General features: G+C 37.4%; 1 long non-coding RNA gene and 1 other non-coding gene across 2 annotated transcripts; one reads left to right on the top strand and one right to left on the bottom strand.

Annotated features, from left to right (window-relative positions):
* Positions 1 to 3,216: 3,216 nt before the first annotated feature.
* On the top strand, positions 3,217 to 19,765 carry LOC119468225. Its single transcript, XR_005196872.1, has 3 exons — positions 3,217 to 3,855; positions 8,749 to 8,753; positions 19,756 to 19,765. It is a non-coding gene; the product is annotated as an uncharacterized LOC119468225 (long non-coding RNA).
* Positions 12,376 to 12,479, bottom strand: LOC119468228. Its single transcript, XR_005196874.1, has one exon. It is a non-coding gene; the product is annotated as a small nucleolar RNA U13 (small nucleolar RNA).
* Positions 19,766 to 20,981: the final 1,216 nt, after the last annotated feature.

The raw sequence follows: 20,981 nt of genomic DNA, 5'->3' as shown, positions 1-20,981 counted from the left end.
AGTAGAGATGGGGTTTCACCGTGTTGACCAGGATGGTCTCGATCTCTTGACCTTGTGATCCACCCGCCTCGGCCTCCCAAAGTGCTGGGATTACAGGCTTGAGCCACCGCGCCCGGCCATCACCATTATCTCTTGCAAACAAAGCCACTTCAGAGCTCCTTGGAAATGGTGGTGCTCCCATCATCATTGCATTCCTTAATGACATGGTGAAAATTAACAATGGTTAGGGAGCCTTTGTCTTTTCTGCTCTACAATATGCCCAGGAATTTCTGGCATTTTGGCCATCTTATTTATAGGCTATTACTGAATTTAAGTCTCATCCTACCAAATTATTAATGCCAAAATATTAAATCTTGATTCTTAGGTAAGTGCACCCATGCCAATAAATTTGCCATGATCTAACTTTAAATGTATTCCCATATAGCTGTCCAGGATCCCGCTGATTAAAATGGCAAGGCCATTAGTTCTCCTATGAAGGCTTTCTCTTTACAGAGAAGGCCTCATACCTCTCTGACTAAGCTATGTTGATCTATAACTGGAGGCACTAATAGGTAGTAAGGGTAAGTTCTTTATTTTATTAACATTTTTTGGAGACAGGATCTTACTTTGTTGTTCAGACTGGAGTGCTGTGGTGTGATCATGGCTCATTGCAACCTGGAATGCCTGAGCTCAAGTGATTCTCCCACCTCAGCCTCCTTGAGTAGCTGAGACTACAGGCGCATACCACCCTTCATGGCTAGTGAAAAAAAACAATTTTTTTTTTTAGGAGACAGAGCCTTGCTGTGTTGCCTAGGCTGGTCTTGAACTCCTGGACTCAAGCATTCCTCCCACCACAGCCTGCCAAAGGGCTAGGATTACAGGCATGAGCTACCGTGCCTAGCCCCAGCCGCTAAGTTCTGAGGAGAGCATGTATCAGCTTGTAAAGGAGCTTGTCCACTGCAGTCACTGAAAGCCTCTATGCATAAGAGCCTGGTTTCCTCAGAAAGAGGTTTAGGGGAATATTGATGTTCAGAGTTTTCAGCTTCATTTTCCTCTGCTCAAATATCCCTATCCTATGTCTTAGGACCACACTCTTCCCACCAATGCCCTAATATTAGAATAGGAAAGGGGAAGAATTAAGCATGTAATTGATACTACAAATCTACGATATCTGCCTGGTGATTACAAAAGATAATCAACTCCTTCAGACCTGTACTGGAGTTCTGATGCTCCACATAGAGTCATTTTCTTTTTGTTGTCATAATTGTTTTTTGTGATAGTGTCTCTGTCACCCAGACTAGAGTGCAGTGATGCGATCTCGGCTCCCTGCAACCTCTGCCTTCCAAGTTCAAGTGATTCTCATGCCGTAGCCTCCGAGTAGCTGGGACTACAGGTGTGTGCCACCACACCCGGCCAATTTTTGTATTTTTTCATCTAGATGGGGTTTTACCATGTTAGCCAGTCTGGACTTGAACTCCTGGCCTCAAGTGATCCACCCACCTCAGCCTCCCAAAGTACTGGGATTACAGGTGTGAGCCACTGCACCTGGCCACCACATACAGACTTAGTTGTAGTTTTTATGTTTTTCTTATGTATTTTTCTTTTCTTTCTCTTAGAGATAGGTCCCACTCTATCACCCAGGCTGGAGTGCAGTGGCATGATCACAGCCTACTGCAGCCTCAAAATTCTGGGCTTAGGCAACCCTTCTGCCTCAGCCCCCTGAGTTGCTGGGACAACAGGTATGTGCCACTATGCCTAGCTAATTAAAATAACATTTTTAGAGATCGGGTCTTGCAATGCTGCCCAGGCTGGTCTCAAACTCCTGGCCTCAAGAGATCCTCCCACCTTAGCCTCCCAAATAGGAGACTACAGGTATGAGCCACCATGCCCCTTAACCCACTTATGCCTAGTGTTCTATTATTGGAACACTAAGCATGTGGGAGTTATTTATAGCCAACTGCTCAAGGTCATTGCCAAGGTCCGATTTTTCACTCATGCAAAATTCAAAAAATTGCAACCTCTGGCATAAATGGGTTAAGTACTTTCTGTTTCCGACCATAAGAAAAGTCAGGTGGATCTATAATCTTTATAATTACTATGGTTACCATGGTGATACACTCCTCACCCCCTTCACTCAATTTCATGTTACTACCCCAAACCAACTGGGCACAGTGATTCATTCCTGTAATCCCAGCCCTTTGGGAGGCGAAGGCAGGAGGATCTCTGGAGCTCAGGAGTTTAATACCAGCCTGGGCAATATAGTGAGACTCTGTCTCTACAAAAAATAAAAATAGGTCAGGTGCAGTGGCTCACAACTGTAATCCTAGCACTTTGGGAGGCCAAGGCGGGTGGGTCACCTGAGGTCAGGAGTTCAAGATCAGCCTGGCCAACATGGTGAAACCCTGTTTTTACTAAAAATACAAAAATTAGCCGGGCGTGGTGGTGGGCACCTGTAATCCCAGCAACTCAGGAGGCTGAGGCAGGAGAATCGCTTGAACCTGGGAGGCGGAGGTTGCAGTGAGCCGATATCACACATTGTACTCCAGCCTGGGCAACACGAGCAAAACTCCATTGTAAAAAAAATAAAAATAAAAATAAAAAATAAGTATAAATATAAATTGGCTGGGTATGGTAGTGCACATATGTAGTCCAAGCTACTCAGGAAGCTTAGGCAGGAGGATTGCTTGAGCCAAGGAGGTTGAGGCTGCAGTGAGCTATGGTCACACTGCTGTACTCCAGTCTGCGCAACAGAATGAGACCCTGTCTAAAAACAAACAAAAAAAAAACACAAAAAAACGTAAATACTGTAAGCTATGGATTACCTATAGTCTGTGGTCTCTCTTTCCTTACAGCAATGAAGTTATTCCTCTGATTGATTTTATGTGTGTGTGCGTGTATCCCATCCAATCTCAAAATCTTACTTGAGGGTCCATTTCCTGTTCTGACCTCTGTTGCAAATTACCATATTTTTAGAGTCTTAAGAAGAAATAGAGGACAGATTAAAAATAAGAAGGCTGAGTATGGTGGCTCATGCATGTAATCCCAGCACTCTGAGAGACTGAGGCAAGAGGATGGCTTGAGCCCAGGAGTTTAAGACTACCCTGGGCAACATGGTGAAACCCTCTTGCTACAAAAAGTACAAAAAGAATAGCTGGGTGTGGTGGCGCACACCTGTAGTCCCAGCTACTTGGGACACTAAGGTAGGAGGATAGCTTGCGCCCAGAAGGTCGAGACTGCAGTGAGCGCTGGTCGTGCTACTGCATTCCAGTTTGGGTGACAGAGTGAGACCCTGTTTCAAAAAACAAACAAACAAAAAACTAGTAAAATACATTACATTAAAATTAAGAACTTCTTTTTGTCAAGGCACCATTACAAAAAGACAAACCACAATATAAGAAAAGATACTAGCCACACATATATTTGACCAAGAACTCATATCCAGAATATATAAATGATTCCTAAATATCATTAAGAAAAAGACTGACAACCCAACAGAAATATGGTCAAGTTACTTAAACAAGCATTACAGAATAGATCTTTAAATGTCTTCTGAAGGCCATTTTTCTCAAACAAAAACAAAAAGATCTCCAAATGTTAAGTAGCATAAAATGGTGCTCAACTTCAATGGTCATCAGGTAAAAGGTTAATGTCAAAATGAGATACCGCTACATTCCCATCAGAATGCCCAAATTAAAAATTTTGACAGTACCACATGTTGACGACAGGGTGGAGAAAGTCAAACTGTCACACACTGTTGCAGGGCAGTGAGGAGGGATGGGGGCACAGGGATTGGGTAAAGTTTCCATAAACTTTGGAACACTGTCATTCTTTACAAAATTTGAACAGACATAAATGACTAAGCAACTTTAATCCTAAGTGAAGAAATGTCTTCACTTCCACACCAAGATACATATAGAAGAATGCACCATAATTGGTAAATAGCTTTGAAGTGGAAACAGCCAACCAAAATATCAATAATAAAATGGATAAATACATTTTATCCATTTACTAGAATATAGAAGTGAATATGAACAAACTATAAGCACCACAGATCATTCTCAGACATATAATGGTGAAAATACACATTGTATAATTTCATTCATGTTAGATTTAAAACTAGGCAAAAATGATATATGGTTAGAAATTAGAAGAGTGGTTACATGTGGGGAAGAGTGACAGGATAGTTACTGGGAGCTCTCATAAGAAGGTTTCTATTTCCAGGTGCTGGATACAGGCATACTTCTACTTTGTGATAATTCACTCATTTTTGCATATATGCTATATTTCAATTTTTTTAAAATGGTGGTTCTTAAAAGATTATGAATTAGGGTTTAACCTCCTTGCCCCTCTCCATCAATTCAAATATTCCAGTTCAGATCCCACACCTTACAGGAAGCCTTTCCCAACCACTTCAGCCAGAAGCAATTTCTCTTTCTTCCTGATGTTTATACAATGTGCTCTGGTAGCTAGTATAATACAGTAGAAATAGTACAGGCTAAGGAACTTGGACTTTAATCTGTAAGGCAATAAAAAGCAGAAGAGTGACTCCATCAGATTTGCATCTGCCCACCAAGAGTTTAACCAATTTTACTTATATTTCTTTGTAAATATGAAAATTTATATACATATACTATATAAATATATAGCTTTTATGCCATGTAATACTACTCATCCATAAAAAGAAATGAAATAATGGTATTCACGGCAACTTGGATGGAGTTGGAGACCATTATTCTAAGTGAAGTAACTCAGGAATGGAAAACCAAATATTGTATGTTCTCACTTATAAGTGGGAGCTAGGCTATGAGGATGCAAAGGTGTAAGAATGACAAAATGGACTTTGGGAATACGGTGGGGGGAGGGTGGGAGGAGGGCGAGGGATAAAACACTACACATTGGGTACAGTGTATATTGCTTGGGTGACAGGTGCACCAGAATCTCAGAAGTCACCACTAAATGACTTATCCATGTAACCAAAACCCACCTGTTCCCCAAAAACTATTGAAATAAAAATTTAAAAAAATATTAAAATGTATAATTTCTTAGATTGTTACAATATTTGCCCTCAATAAATCATGCTTCCTTTGTTCATGCATCTTTGCAGTGTGCCTTTTCCACTTTTCCCATGAAAGGGTTTATTTCCTGGCCCCTTGAATCTAGCTATCTTTTGTGACTTGCTTTGACCATAGAATGGAAACAGATAGGACTTTGTACAACTCCTTAGACTAGGTGTAGAGAAGCTTCACAGCTTCTTTTTTCACCATTTAGAACACTGCACTGAGACCACTGTTATGAATAAGTCTAGGATGAAAGACAATGTAAAGGGTGCCACATGAATGAACATAGGGAAGACTAACAGAACTTTCTGGCCAAATCACAGTGTGATGGGAAATAATAAATCATTATTCTTTCAAGCCACTGTTTGGGAATGCAGGTGTAATGCAGAAGTAGATAAATTTTGGGAAACAGAGTCCCTTTTCCATTACCTAGCTGACCTATTAATTTACTCTGTTGTGGCAGAGAATATGAGTATTTCCCAATGTCCTTTCTCCTCTTCTTTAGTATTAGAATCTGCTGTGTTAGCTGGGTACATTGCTACATGGATAATGACTGTAATTTCCTAACACATTCTTGAAAGTCTGACCATGTAACTAGATTTTGGTCCATGGGTCGCAAGTGGAAATGGTGGCTCCAGCTTCCGTGATATGCCCTTAGAAAGAAGAGGTATACTCTTTTACTATTTCCCTTTCTCAAATGTATCATGGCAGGAGCTGGAATTACCGTGTTAGACCATGAAATAGAAGCCACATATTGAGTAAATCAGATTAACAAACTACAAGTAGCTAGAGTACCTGATATCCAGAGCTTCTCTATTAGTCCTGAACTGATTATCCTTGGACTATGAGAAAAGAAATTTACATCTTATGTCATTAATATTTTGGTCTGAGAGTAAGCAAACCTATATCTCAAGTAATATGTGTTTTTCACATTCCCTCATATATATATATATATATATATATATACACATATACAAATATAAATATCTGAGTATGTACACACACAAATATGTGAACACCTATATGTACTCATGATGTTATTTGTTTTACAGATTGAGATCCTACACTTTTCTCCATCTTTTTCTCATTTAGCAATATCTGGAAATGACAACTCATACAACTTTAATTCATTCCTTTTGATAGCTGTATAGTATTTTGTAGGATTCATGAGTCATAATTCATTCTGCTTTTTTCCTACTGATGAGCTTTCCCAAGAATGGTATAGCAAGGACAAAATATATCTGTAGCTTAAAAAATTTTAACACAGGTTGCCGGACTGTTTTACAAATAGATTGAAAAAGTTCGCATTTATGCCAGCAATCTCTAACAATACCTTTTTACTTAGACCCCTCACCAGCCACAGTTGCTGTTGGTCATTTAACATTTTTCCCAGTCTGAAAAGATGTTTCACCTCACTTACGACAAGAGAAATGCATAGTAAAATTGTACTGAGAATAAACATTTCCACTTATCAGTCCCCAATCCAACAGTTTGAATAACATACTCTAATAACAATGTTGTGTATGGAGAGAAATTTGGCAATATCCGTCAAAATCACACACACACATAAACACACGTTAACTTAGCAATCTCTTTTCTGTGAATTTATCCAGCGGATATCTTAAACATGTGAGACAACATTATGTACATTATTATTCAATGATAATTTTTAAAAGCCAAAGACTGAAAACAATGCACATGTCCATCTATGTCCATCACAGGGGCTAGTAAAATAAATTCTGGCATTCATGTAGTGGAATACTAAGCCGCCATTAAAAGATAGGGAATCTCATTACGGACTTACATAAATACTTCTAAGATATATTGTAATATACATAGGACAGTGTATATATTGTTACTTTTATTTTTAAAATAATGGAGAATAATATAATGTGTTTTTCTATAAAATCTCTGGGAAGGTACGCAAAAAACTAATAAAAGTAGTAATGGTACAGGTGGCGGTGGCAGAGAAATTGGTGAACAGGAGATCACAGGGGAGACTTCAAAACCTCTCTCTCTCTCTACACATATACTATTTGAATGAATAATATATGCAAAAATAAAGAAAAATAGGTCCTATACAGTGAATTCAATTTCCTCTATGTGAGTTTTATGAGCCTGTTTCATCGACTGAATAAAACGGTAAGGTTCACTTTACAGTATTTTCTGAATACTAAATAGGAGGTGTGCTCAGCTCAGTGCCTGTCCCATGTTAGGCACTCAGTAAATGTCAGTTAAATCAAAAAAATTGTCAGTCTGTTAGACCTAATTGGCATCTTATTATTTTAATTTGCATTTTCCTGATTTCTCCTGATTCTGAGCTTTTCACATTTTGGATTTATTCTTCTCTGAATTCATATTATTTGCCCATTCATTTTTCTGTTGAATTGCTTGTTCCCTTGATGTGAATTTCTGAGTTCCCTTATGTTAAACCTCCTTGGAAATATTTGTCTAAATTTGTCGTGTATCTACTAATTTCGTTAACATGTGTTTTACATACAAAGGTTATTTTTATATTGACAAATGTGTATCTTTTTTCATGATAATATATACTCTGCTGTTTTTGCATGAAGTATTCTATAAATGTCAATGAGATCCAGTAGATTAATGATCCTACAGTTCAGTTTTTACTGATTTTCTGCCTGCTGGATCAATTACTGAAAGAGAGGTGTTGAAGCCTCTGTGATACTGGATTTGTCTATTTCTCCTTGTGGTCTTATCAGTTTTTGCCTTACATATTATAATGCTGTTAGGTGCATATATGTTAAAGATTGTTATATCGTTTTGGAGAATTTACCTCTTTATCCTTATGAAATGCTTCACTCTAGCCCTGACAGTTTTCCTTTTTCTGAAATTTGCTTTGTCTAACATTAATATAGCAACATCAGCTTTCTTTTTATTAGTGTTAGCATGGCAGATCTTTCCTCAGTTATTTACTTTTAACCTATCTATGTCTTTATAATTAAAGTGAGTTTCTTACATATGGTTCCAGGGAAAATGAAAAACTAGTAAAGGCTGTTGTTTTCCTCCTTCCAAATCAACCCTGGGTAACGAGAGAAAAAAGAAAGAAGCAAAAGCTTGAGGAATAAGATCAAAAACTAAGAAGAAACCAGAGTTAGTGTTAGGAGTAAGTTATGAAATACTGTCCTGCCTTGTACCACATTGCTTTGGGACAATCAGTGCCAAACTACTGATTGCTACAGAAATCACTAGCAACAGATCAGGCTTCCTGAAGGATAAAATTAAGGGTCTGTTAAAGTGAGCTGCCAATGAAAAAGTGGGGCTGACCAGATATTCTAGAATATCCGGCATTCACTCCTCTACTCCTTCCTGCTGCCAGAGTTTTGGTAAATTATAACAGCCTTCTGCTACTGGATTGTGGATTTCAACGCAGATCCTTACTAGAGAAACAGTAGCAAAGAGAGATAGGGCATCAGTTCTGTGATGCTTAGAGCTCTTGCTTTCTACTCCTTAAACTTGTGGGAAGGGATAAAAACTAGGGTCTGCCACTTTGCTCTACCTTTATATTCATTATTAAAAGGAGTAGTAAATAACACTAGGAAAACATGGCTTATAAACCAAAATATCTAGACACCTGAGAAGTATGATCACCATCAAACACAACAAATTCTACAACATATAGCAATAGAAGAATAGGAGATAAACCAATAATTTTAATAATGCAATTATTCATTCAACACAGTTTGTAAAGATATAGTGTCTCACTCTGTTGCCTAGGCTGGAGCAATCATAGTTCACTTCATGCAGCCTTGAATTCATGGGCTCAAGCAATCCTCCTGCCTCAGCCCCCTTGCTAGCTGGGATTACAGGTGCGTGCCACCACACCCACCTAATTTTTAAAATATTTTTTAGAGACGAGGTTTTGCGAGGTTTTGCAACGTTTCCCAGGCTGCTTTCAAACTCCTAGCCTCAAGCAGTCATCCTGCCTTAGCCTACCAAAGTGCTATGATTACAAGTATGAGCCACTGTGCCTAATCAGAAGGCTGAGGCACCAAGAATTGCTTGAAACCGGAGGCAGAGGCTGCAGTGAGCTGAGATTTCGCCACTGCACCCCAGCCTGGGCATCAGAGCAAGACTGTCTCAAAAAAATATATAACAAAAAAATTTAAAAAGAGCATCATAGAACATCATAGATAAATAGCAGGTGGATCAGATTTTATGATGCCTTTGAGATACAGAATTTTAATATTTCTGTGCAGTTAAAATCTCTAGAACTTTTCCTTTGCTTTCTAGTGCTTTCATGCTTTGAAAATCCTTTGTTTTCAATCCAGAGATATTTTTAGGTTGATAATTAAAATATTTTAAATTATAATATTCTTATATGGAAGAAATTCAAACAGAATAGTAGAAAGTAAAAGGCCTCATCCACTGCCTCTCCTCGTTTCCTCAGAAGTTATTTTTCTAGGTATCCTTCCAGAAATTTTCTATGTATAATCAAATATATGTGTATATATAATTTTTAAAATTTATAAATAGAATACTATACATACTTTCTACAATTTGCTTTTTTCATTCACACAGTTGGCCCTACTCCAGAGATTGAGGTTTTAAATATCAGAAAAAATTTTATTTAGAATAAAAAACTATGGAGACAAAAGATCACTGGTTACGCAGGGGTATAAGTAGGTAGGGTAAATAGGTGGAGCACAGGGCATTTGTAGGGTAATAAAATGATTATGTATGTTACTATAATGGTGGATACCTGACATTATGCAGTTGTCAAAACTGATAAAACTATGCAACACAAAGAGTGACCCCTAATGTTAACTATGGATTTTAGTTAATAGTGTAGCAGTATTGGTTCATCAGTTGTGACAAATGTGCCACACTAATGCAGGATGTTAATATGAGAAATGGTGTGTGTTTGCATTATGGAGGGTGATATATGGGAATCTGTATTTTCTGCCCTATTCTTCTGTAAACTTAAAACTATTCTTTAAAAAGTCTTTTAAAAAAACAAACTTCATTTAGAAAAACTTTTCTTAAAGCTTTGTGTAGGATGTTTTAAAGTTGGAGGCTAGAGGTCACATATCTGGTAGACTGTTGCTATGGCCCAAACATAAAATGATAAAGGGCTATACTATGGCAGCAAATAAAATTATTACAAATAGGTGTGCTAACACCTCAGAAAATTTCACATTAGATATTATCGAGTGGAATTTAAAGTTTCTAAGGTAAAGAAATTATATGTCAAACTGTATTAATCAAAAGTAGGAGAAACCAACATGCATAACAATTGTGAGAACCAAAGAAAATATGGCTGAAAAGATGCTAATTAGCAATAACATGTTGAATATGTTGTTTCTTTTTAAAGTTAACATGACACGGAGGAACCAGGAAATGCAATTACTGTATTTAGTTTTATTTATGTTTTTAAATTATTTCCAGATTTCTGTAACCTATATATTTTCTTAAAAGATCAGTCATTACCAAGTTATTATTGGGTGCCTTTAATCTTTTTTGTTAGTGTATCTATATTCCAATAAAAGTTTATTTACAAAAATAGGCAGTGGTCTGCTTGATAGGCTCTTCCACTAATAAGATACTTTAATCCTTTGTATTGAGGATTAAAACACATAATGTGCATAATAAAACACCATGTATTTGGCATATAGTAAGCACTTGAAAATAGTAGTGGCTATTATTTTATTAAAATACTGTACCATACAGCTTAAAATGCTGATTATAAGATGGATCTGAAATTCAGATTTAAAAGTATTTTTATTATAGTAATAAGGTCATATATGGGATTTTAAGTTTTGTTCTACCACCAGTGGTAGTTTAAGGCTTCTTGTATAATGGTTCTTTGTGATGTTTTTCTCATCAGAGACACATGTGATGAGCTCTTGGGACATGTTTCACTACTTGTGGATCCTAGTATTTCCTTGCTCAATATTCAAAAGAAATAGGTCTGGCATCTCTAGGAGTATCAAATGAAGATGTTCAGAAACTACACAAGGTGAGTTCATTTTCAATTTAAAAAAATATTCTATTTATATCTATTAATAATGTAGTAAAAGCTTCCAAGTTACTCATTATAAAGTAATGGCTCTGGAAAGAGCATGGTAATTTAAAAACTATTAAGGTATGATTGACATGCAAAGCTGTACATATTGTATACAATACAATTAGTTTGGGAATACATTCTAATCATTTATGCTGATAACTTTGATCTCATACCAAAACTCTACACTTTAACTCATCTATTCTCTCCCACATTTTGTTATTGCTGTCAAAATTTACATTTTTATATTGTGCATCAATTAACAAATTACTGTAGTTATAGTTATTTTTAATACTTTTAACTCAGAGTTAAAAATGATTTTATGTACCACCATTACATTATGGTATTAGAGTATTCTGAATGTAATTCCATACTTCCCTTTACCAGGAAGTTTTATACTTTAACATTTTCATGTTGCTAATTAGCATCCTCTAATTTCCCCTTGAAGTACTTCAACTTTAGTTTCAGTTTTAGTATTTCTTGAAGAACATAATAAAATACCATGTATTTGGCATATAGTAAGCACTTGAAAATAGTAGTGGCTATTATTTTATTATAATACTGTATCATAGAGCTTAAAATGCTGATTGTAAGATGAATCTGAAATTCAGATTTAAAAGTATTTTTATTATAGTAACAAGGTTATATTTGGGATTTTAAGTTTTGTTCTACTACCAGTGGTAGTTTAAGGCTTCCACTAAGGCTACCACCACTGGTAGTTTAAGCTGAGGGTGACAAACTCCCTCAGCTTTGGTTTTTCTGGAAAAGTCTTTATCTCTCCTTTTGTGAATGACAGTTTTGTGGGTAAATTATTCTTAGTTGGCAAGCTTTTTCTTTTTCTTTCAGTATTTTGACTGTATCATCTCATTTTCTTCTGGCTTGCAAGGTTTGCTGAAAGATCCACTGAAACTCTTATAGGAGCTCCCTTGTACATGATAAGTTGCTTTCCTCTTGTTTCTGTCAAAATTGTAATTAACTTTGTTTGTTTGAGATGGAGTCTTGCTCTGTTGCCAGGCTGGAGTGCAGTGGCTCAATCTCAGCTCACTGCAACCTCCACCTGCTGGGTTCAAGCAATTCTCCTGCCTCAGCCTCCCGAGTAGCTAGGACTACAAGCACATGCCACCATGTGCCTGTATTTTTATATTTTTAGTAGAGATTAGGTTTCCCATGCTGGCCAGGCTGCTCTTGAACTCCTGACCTTGTGATTTGCCCACCTCGGCCTTCCAAAGTGCTGAGATTACAGGTATGAGCCACCATGCCCAGCCTGTCAGTAACTTTTGATAATTTTATTAAATGTCTCTGAAAAATTTTTCATATCAGAAAGGTAATGTGCCACTGTTTTAGCAAGGTCTGAGAAAGGCACATCTCACAGAATGGCATGAAAACCCAATCATCATGCTTATGAACCACAAAAAGATCTGTAAAATACCAGATATAACCTTGTTACTATAATCTTGAACATCTTTATGTTCAATCTACATGGAGTTCTTTGGGAATTGTGGATCTTGATCTTCATTTTCCTCCCCAGATTTGGGCAGTTTTCTGCCATTATTTCTTTATGTAAGTTATCTGCCTCCTTTCTCTTTCTCTACTTGCTCTATCACTTCTATAATGTGCATATTGGTTTAGAGTCCTGTAGGTTTACTTCATTCTTTTTTTTTCCCTCTGACTGCATGATTTGAAATGATCTGTCTTCAAGTTCATTGATCCTTCTGCTTGATTGAATCTGTCACTGAAGCTCACTTTTGAAATTTTCAGTTCAGTTATTGTGTTCTTTAGTTCCAGAATTGGATTCTTTTTTAATGGTTTCTTTGTTGATATTATCATTTGTTCATGTATTATTTTCCTGATTTCATTTAGCTCACTGACATTCAAGATGAGTTTCTTCCTTTGGCTGTCATGTTTTCTTGGCTTGCGTGCACGCACATGTGTGTGTGTTCCTTGAAGCCTTGTCTTGCTACCTTTGCATTTGAAGAAATAGTCACTTTCTCCAGTCTTTACTGACTAGCTTCAAAAGGGAAAGACATTCACCAGTCAGCCTTACCAGAGATTCTGAAGGTCTCTCAGAACTTTTCTATGGCTACTCCACTCCTCTTATTCTGTCTTGGGAAGGGAAATCTTAAGATTGTATGCTTTTTTTTCAATCGCACCCCTAGACTAGGTGCTGAGAACCTCTTTTTATTTTCTCCAGTGCAGTGTACCAGAGTGTTCAAGGTTGTGTGCCTTCTTCCAATCCAGAAAGAGTCAGCTGCTGATATCCATGTGCTATCTGCCATGGCCTGCATACACTATCTGCAGGGGAGGGTGGGCTGCTGGCTACTGGGTGGGTGCGTAGAGTGTTGGGTGTACTTGTCAGCTAGCTGAGGGGTTCTGCAGGTGAAGTGTCGTGTAGGGTTCGTGGGTGGGCCTATGGTGGAGTCTGCAAGCCAGTTAGACTCCACATCTAGCTCTGAAGAACCATCTGTTGGTTGCTATGAGCCTCTGCTTCTTTTTCCTTCTCCTAGCAATTCTTAGACTATTCATCTGTGAAGAGTCCCTTAGTATTCTGGATAGAGAAGAACAGAAGTGATCCTTTTGGGCAGCACCATGCAAGGCTAGGGAAACTGGGCACTCACTTGACTCTTACTTTCCTTCCTGGGAGAATTCATGGGCCTAAGGGGCCTCTCTTGGCACTGAACTCTGCTGCCTTGGAGGAGAAGGATGTAGGCAAAGTGAAACTATTTTTCTTAACCTCTTCAGTGTGTCTATTCTTGAGGTTTTTTTTCTACTGGAGTGCTGGAACCTCTTAGCAGGTTTTCCAGGCTCCAATAAAGTTATTTGGTGTAACAGGGGTTTGAGGGCTGGGACCTACTAATCCACCAACTTGCTGACATTAGTCAGAGTACCTTTAATCTCCATAGTATTACTTCACACAAAATGCTATGTCTGAATTTACTAGCTCAGAGGCAAAATACAAACAAAACAATTAAATATATAAAGTAACTTTTTTTTTGAGACAGAGTCTCGCACTGTCACCTGGGCTGGAGTGCAATGGCGTGATCTCAGCTCACTGCAACCTCTGCCTCCCAGGTTCAAGCGATTCTCCTGCCTCAGCCTCCAAAGTAGATGGGATTATAGGCACCTACCACCATACTTAGCTAATTTTTGTATTTTTAGTAGACACAGGGTTTTACTATGTTGGCCAGGCTAGTTTCAAACTCCTGAACTTGTGATTTACCCATCTCGGCCTCCCAAAGTGCTGGTATTACAGGCATGAGCCACCATGCCCAGCCAAGGTAACACTATCAAATCTCACATTTATTCTATGCACAACTGCAATATCGCAAAGCATTGTACAGGTTACTGTTTAATGCCTAGTTCTTCAGGGCTTGGAGTAGCTAGTTCCATAAACTTCTGAGGTAAATAAGAATTTTCCTTGTTATTTTATTATTATTTAATGACTATATATGCAGATTTCAGTAACCATAAAATTTCTAAGGCAAAAAAGATGGCTTCCAAAATAGAAAAAGAAACTTCAAAGATCTATAGAATTAAGCTTTTGAGTATGTACACATGCATATACAATTATGTAAATTATATATATTTGCTTTGTAACCATAATCTTTTTCTAGTCAATGACTGCAAAAGTGGTATGTCACTATACACTTACAGAATTATAGGAAAGAAAAGGTTTCTTCAGAATTCGCTCTATTCTACCATTTGTTTGCTTGTTTGTTTATTTATTTATTATGTATTGACTCACAGGGTCTCACTCTGTTGCTCAGGCTGGAGTGCAGAGGCATGACCATAGCTCACTGCAACCTTGAACTCCTGGCCTCAGGTGATCCTCCTACCTTGGCTATATACATATAGCCAAGTTTTGCTTGGTTTTAGTACCACAAAGTATTACGGAAGGTGATTTTAAAATAGTTTTGCTATGTTACTGGTTACAGATCTCAGTTGTTTCTCTAGTTTTCCATTTATTTCTAGTTTGCAATACTTCCTCTTAAAACTGTGGGTTAGGGCAAGGCAGTTCCAAATGTAGTTCCTCATAAGCAAAAGGGAAGTAAGAACACCAAACACCAAAATCAAAATGTTCTACTAAAAAAAGTTTGCTTGTCCCTTTAAAAATGTGCAAAAAGACAGATTTGATAATTCTTTTTTTTTAAATTGCTTAGTTTCTCATGTGATAATCATTAATTTAACCCCAACCTATAGTCCACTGTAAGTATCCTCTCAATTTGTTAAAGCATATCAGTTGTTCCATTAATTTCATCTACTTTTCCAATCCATCATTCTGTGATTCCTTCTACCTTTCTCTTATTTTGGGTTTCTTATTTCCTTGATCAAATATCCTACTTTTTCTTAGTTTATTCTGCATTTGGGTCGAACACATTCTCTATTAGCTTTTTGAGAAGAGGATGCATAGATTGTGTAGTTTTTAAACCTTTAGGTTTGAAAATGACTTTATTATAGTTTCACAGCTGGATCTTAGTTTGGATTGGCATAGAATTCTAAATTACAGGTAATTTGTCTTCAGATATTTTAAGAATTGCCTTTAACTTCCAGAGCTACTGTTAAGAAGTTCAGTACACTTAACTTTTGTAGTATGTGTTTCCGTCTGTTTGGGTTACTATAAAGGAATACCTGAGGTTGGATAATTTATTCTGCAGGCTGTACAAGAAGCATGATGCCAGTATCTGCTTCTTGTGAGATCTTCAGGCTGCTTACACTGAGGGCAAGAAGGCAAGAGGAGCCCGTTAAGTACACAGTTCACATGGCAAGAGAGAAGGAGTGAAGGATATGGGGGTGTCCAGGCTATTTTTTTTTTTTTTTTGAGACAGAGTCTCGCTTTGTTGCCCATGCTGGAGTGCAGTGGCATGATCTCAGCTCACTGCAACCTCCATCTCCCGGGTTCAAGAGATTCTCCTGCCTCAGCCCCTCAAGTAGCTGGGATTACAGGCATGTACCATCATACCCAGATAATTTTTATATGTTTAGCAGACATAGGGTTTAACCATGTTGACCATCCTGGTCTCGAACTCCTGACCTCAGGTGATCTGCCCACCTCAGCCTTCCAAAGTGCTGGGATTACAGGCATGAGCCACTGTGCCCAGCGGCCCCAGGCTCTTTTTTAACAACCACCTCTCACAGGAGCAAACAGAGGAAGAACTAATTATCATAAGAACTGCACCAAACCACTTAGGAGGGAACAACCCTCATGACCCAAACACCTCCCACTAGGCCTTACTTACAACATTGGGGGTCAAATTTCTTTTTCTTTTTTTGAGGCAGTCTCATCCTGTTTCCCAGGCTGGAGTGTAGTGGTGCAATCTCAGCTCACTGCAACCTCCACCTCCCGAGTTCAAGTGATTCTCATGCCTCAGTCACCTGAGTAGCTGTGATTACAGGTATGCGCCACCACACCTGGCTAATTTTTGTAATTTTAGTAGAGATGGGGTTTCACCATGTTGGCCAGGCTGGTCCTGAACTCCTGCCCTCAAGTAATCTGCCCAGCTCAGCCTCCCAAAGTGCTGGGATTACAGGCGTGAGTCATCGTAACCAGCTGGGATCAAATTTCAATATGAGATTTGGAGGAGTCATACAAACCACATCTAGAGAAGAAGCTCCAGAAATCTGCATGGGCTTCCTTTAAGAATTTTATATTTATAACAATCTTAAATACTCAGTAGCCATGTTATTAGTATTGACACATTATGTAATTACACTGATCATGCAGACCTAAACCACTCACTGTGAAAAAAACAAGGTGCAGCTAAGAATAAAAAAGATGAGTTGATAATTATGTAAAAAAATTAATGATGATGATGAAAGATCATACTAACTATGCATATATATGTGCCAGGTACTGTTTTAATTGCTATATATGTCTTAATGTAGTGAATATACACAATATAACCTTAAGAGGTAGGTACTACCTACATTTTTACAGGTTACATAATTTATCCTAGCAGAATCAGAATTGTAGTCCAAACAGTGTGGTTCCAAGGGTCTATAACTATAATGCTGTATGTAATTCCTTGTAGTAAGTTGACGGTAGTAGTGTTTTGTTAGAGTTATTAAATACCCTTTTTTTGGCCAAATAAAAAATTGGCAAACCTACCTTGACTTCCCAATTTAAAAATCTACTGGCTGATGAAATCTAAAAGTCTGGAAGTCATCAATTTATAGGGCCAGTAAAGAGTTAAAAAAAATGAAAATTTGAGAGGTAATTGATGAAGCAAGTTCTTAGAAGAATCCAGCTCTAGAATACAGGGAGCAGTTAGATTTGGAGAATAGAACAAAAGCTAAGTATAGGAGGGATTATGACCAAGTAGAGATGATAGTAAAAAAATGCTTCTCTGGTAACTAAAAATCAAGGTCATCTGCGCCTAAAATAAGCCTAGTAGTGTTAATAGAAGACATAATTATTAACGTAGAATAGTGAAGATTTGAACAACTTCTGTGAGGAATGAGAAAAATAAATAAATCCAGGAATGGGCTGACTAGAGTAGAAAAAGAGAGGGTTTCACCACTAAGTCAAAGAATGTTTAGTTGAGGTGGTGGTCAGAGATAAAATTTCTGAATTTAAGGTCTCAAAGCCAGAGTAAAGGGTCATTCACTGATGGTAAAGATGATAATGATAACAATCATTCATTGAGTACATTACAAAATTAATTGTATCTAGTCATAACCACTGTTATCACCATATCACAGAGGAGAAAACTGAGGCCCTAATTTATTTTCAATAAAAAGTTTTTTCATATGAATTGACAAGATGACCCTGAAATTCACAGAGTAGTAAAGGGCCAGGCATTCTCAATGCAATTTGAAGAAAACAGGTGGGGAAGCTTATCTTGCTAGATATTAACACTTACATAGTTGCAGCAATTATGACAGTATGGTATTGTTACAGAAGTAGAGAAATGGAAGAGAGTAAGCAACCCAGGGATGTGTGGAAACCTGATTTGGGATAAGTGACATGACAAACCACACACACAAAAAGTTTAACTCTTCAATAAATGGTGCTAGAACAATTAGTTGTTTGTATATAAAATAGTAACCCATAAGAATAGATCCCTTCGTCATGCACCGAAAATAAATATTGGGTTGAGTAAAGCCCTAATATGAAGAATATAAGTTTAAAAACTTTTAGCAAAAACACAGATGAATACCTTTGTGATTTAGGGGTAGAAAAAGATTTCTTAAAGAAGACTCCCAGGACACAAATTATAAAGAAAAAGACGAGCCGGGCGCAGTGGCTGACGCCTGTAATCCCAGCACTTTGAGAGGCTGAGGCAGGTGGATCATAAGGTCAGGAGATCTAGACCATCCTGGCTAACACGATGAAACCCCGTCTCTACTAAAAATACAAAAAATTAGCTTGGCATGGTGGCACAAGCCTGTAGTCCCAGCTACTCAGGAAGCTAAGGCAGGAAAATTGCTTGAACTCAGGAGGCAGAGGTTGCAGTGAGCTGAGATTGCACCACTGCACTCTAGCCTGGGAAACAGATCAAGACTCTGCCTCAAAACATCAACAAAATATAAATAAAAAATTTAAAAAACAAATGGAAAAGCTATGCTCTAATGATCCTTAGCTCGAGGCTGAATCTTAACAGGNAAAAAAAAAAAAAAAAAAAAAAAAAAAAGAAAGGAAAGAAAAGAAAAAAGAAAAAAAGGACGAATAAACTTCACTACACCTAAACCAAATTTCAGTATAAAAAAAGACATACACGGCCAGGTGTGACAGCTTATGTCTCTAATCCCAGCACTTTGGGAGGCTCAGGCGGGTGGATCACAAGTTCAGGAGTTCAAGACCAGACCAGCCTGGCTAATATGGTAAAATCCTGTCTCTACTAAAACTACAAAAATTAGCAGGACATGGTGGTAGACATCTGTAGTCCCAGCTCCTTGGGAGGCTGAGGCAGGAGAATGGCTCTAACCTGGGAGGCGGAGGTTGCAGTGAGCCGAGATCACACCTATGTAACCAACAGGATAGTATTTTCCAGAAAACATGTACTAGTGAAACTGATGAACACACTAATAGCACAGTGGGCAAAGATGTCAAGAGAAGTCTAGTAGGCATTTGGAATTAGCCTCCTAGAATTGAGATTAGCTCAAATAAATCTGGGCTGAAAATAGAGATTTGGGCTATATCAACTTAATGATCATATTTGAATTTGGGGCACTAGATGAACTAATGGGAAAAAAGCATAAAAGAAATAAGTCTTGAGCCTAGCTAGGACACAAAACCTACACAGGCAGACAATTATTGATCCTCACTCAAGTGCTTGAAAGTAAAAAAAAGACTCCTTTAACTGTATTTACATATTTACTTTATCTTGACTTTTCTGGCCACAGTTTCTTTATGTTTTTTAAACATGGAGTCAAAAAACACTATATCATAAGGTGGTCAGATAAGCCTGTTATTTCTATTTAGAGCAATATTATCTTTAGATCATGTTGCATGTACAGCCAAGAAGGCAGGGTTGTGGAAATGAAATACAAATGTAAAAATATGAATGAAAACAGGATTTAAATTTTAAAGTAAAGGAATTTAAGAAAATATTCCTTATAAATGGATAATAGGGATTTTTAAATTGGTGGGGTTAGGAATTATCTCCTTTTATACATTAGCATAACTCATATAATGGATCAGAATAGCTAATGCATGATCCACACCTCTTCTCTGAATTTCAAGGCCTCTCAAAAAAGTTTTATCCATATAGACTTGCATTCACTATATTTTTTTCTACTTGAAAATAGCAAACCAGCTATTTCACATAAACTGCTAAGAGGAAGGAAGCCAGCCATAAACAATTACATACTGTATAATTAGGTATATATCAGGGTCAAAAACATGCACAGCAATATGGAATAGCAGTAATGGTGGTGGATAGGGTTAGAAGGGGCACTTTTTAAAAAGCCCTCTGTTGAACATTCTATATATTGATGTGGGTGGCGGTTACCTGGAACTGTACATTTGGTACTTAAGCATTTCACTATATCTTTAAACTGAGATATGTATTTTTTAATTCTTTAAAGAAAAACTGCGTAGAGGTCTTAAGGAACCAGTTCTTAAGACACAACAATCACAAACACTAAATTTATACAGTCTAGAGAATGAAAAGTTGCTTTAAAAAAATTCTTTCCTTTTCTTACTATAAAATACTAAGGGGAAAAATGAACTCAACCCAGCACATCTTGCCCTTGTCAAGATGACAGATCCTCTAAGAGAAGAAACGAATACATAATGGCCTTTTCCAAGCTTTTCTTCCCCTAATGTACCCCACTTCCAACCTACCCCTACCTTAACGAGGGTACCTAGTTGTATCCAAGGGTGCTTCTACACTAGATCCACAAAAATTAAAGATAACAGCTAACAGAATAGTCCAGAGGATAAGGCTATTCATGTTTCATCATCTTCAGGATAAAAAAGCTCCAGGGTTTACCCCCAAACTTAAAGCTCTGTAAAGGAAATCTTAAACATCAATCTTTTAATCATCACTTTGTATATATCATCTTCTGTATTGACCTAACTCAAAAACATGAACCTGTATTTAAACATCTTTGTAGAATTTCCATTGTAAATTTTACTTTAACAATTTTGAACAGGTTATAATGATAGAAAATTATTCAATCTAGATTTCCGTCAACTCTCTTACTGATAGTTACTCTTTTTTAATGAAGGACAATCACAAACACTAAATTTATGCAGTCCAGACAATGAAAGATTGCTTTAAAGAATTCCTTCCTTTTCTCACTTTAAAATAAAAATACCAAGGGGAAAAATAAAAACTATTTACTATAACTGGCTGTTACACTGTCATACAAAATGAAATACTGGACCATAAGCAGTTAATTATTATATGTTGTTGGTTAAGTGGAGAACTGTAAATAATGAGAAACGTTATTAAGATATCACACGTTATCCAATCAGC

Source organism: Cebus imitator, unplaced genomic scaffold (genome assembly GCF_001604975.1).
Source record: "Cebus imitator isolate Cc_AM_T3 unplaced genomic scaffold, Cebus_imitator-1.0 Scaffold397, whole genome shotgun sequence".
NCBI lineage: Eukaryota > Metazoa > Chordata > Mammalia > Primates > Cebidae > Cebus > Cebus imitator.
Note: the sequence above shows the minus strand (reverse complement) of the source record. Positions and strands in the feature narration are given on the sequence as shown.